Here is a 1590-nt window from a genome sequence, read left to right on the forward strand (position 1 = left end):
ATGATATTTTTTGAAAAATATTTTAATTAGACAGTGTGTTCTTCATTAAGAAATTTGATTAGGCAAAGGTTAAAGCAGTTCATATTAATTTTCATCTTCATTCTTTCCTCTTTAACATTCATTTAAGTCATGCTCGTAATTCTCTCCCATTTACCATTTTCCAAATGCTACAGGCTGCTTCCTTGAAAGTCCTGCTTTGTTATTTAGTACAAGCTTTTCTTCCCATTTCCTATATATATATATATATATATATATATATATTTATATACACACATACGCACGCACGCACATACTATATTTGTTTTTTGACTGGAAGTTGAGGAAATGTTGATGGTCTGATAAGCGGTGCTTTATTGTTGTTGTTGTTGTTGTTAACATATCACTGTCATTGGTAGTTGTTTTTGTTTGTTCTTTTGTTTTGTTACTGTTCCTGTGGTTGTTCAACCCACATGAAGTGTTAATTGTTACATCAGCTAAGCTCTCAAAATGTGTTTGGAGTACTTAGCAGTTAGCACCGCATACATCCACAAACACACGCACACACACGCACACACACAGCTGACCACCATGAAGTCAACAACCAGGATGTACACACACGCACACATCACATACACACACGCACACACAGATATATATATACACTTATGCTAATTTCGTTTTTCATTTCTGTTTCTTTTACAATCTACACACATTTTTCTATTTTCGCCTTTTCTGATAATTAATGCTGTTCAATGTGATGATGCAGTATTTCTTAGCACACCGTATATACACATACTAAACACACACACATACATACATACAAACATATATATATATATATATATATATATATATATACATACATACATACACATAGAAAATATGGAGACTTGCCCTAATAATGGACCTTATAATATCATGCTGTCTTCCTTTGAAAAGGACATTTTTGGATCCAATGAAGAATTAACTAATTTGTATCTTTCTTCTCTTCAAGTTCCAAATAATGGTAGGGGCCGTTTTGTTTGTTGATTGAATTTCTTACTTTACTTTCCTTTCTTTTTTTCTTTTTTTTATAATTATTCTCAACACATCCTTCTGTTTAGTCTTTAAATATTCTTATTTCTAGACTTCTTTGAGTATTTCAGACTTATATAAAATGATTATGGTGCTGGTGATACTACTACTACATGTGATGATTTTATTATTATTATTATTAAGGTGGTGAGCTGGCAGAAACGTTAGCACACCGAGTAAAATGCTTAACGGTATTTCGTGTCTTTACGTTGTAAGTTCAAATTCTCCCAAGGTTCAGTTTTGCCTTTCATCCTTTTGGGGTCAATAAATTAAGTACCAGTTGAACACTGGGGTCGATGTAATTGACTAGTCCCCTCCCCCAAATTTGTGTCCTTGTGCTTCCAGTAAAAAGGATTGTTATTATTATTATTAGTAGTAGTATTACTATTATTATTATTATTATCATGGTGGCAATTACTGGGGCCAGTGTGATCAACTTATCTCCACCACTGAATTTGCTGGCTTTGTGCCAAAATTTAAGATTAAAATTATTATTATTATTGTTGTTATTATTATTATGAGCTGACAGAATCATTA

This window comes from Octopus bimaculoides, chromosome 21 (genome assembly GCF_001194135.2).
Source record: "Octopus bimaculoides isolate UCB-OBI-ISO-001 chromosome 21, ASM119413v2, whole genome shotgun sequence".
NCBI classification, from domain to species: domain Eukaryota; kingdom Metazoa; phylum Mollusca; class Cephalopoda; order Octopoda; family Octopodidae; genus Octopus; species Octopus bimaculoides.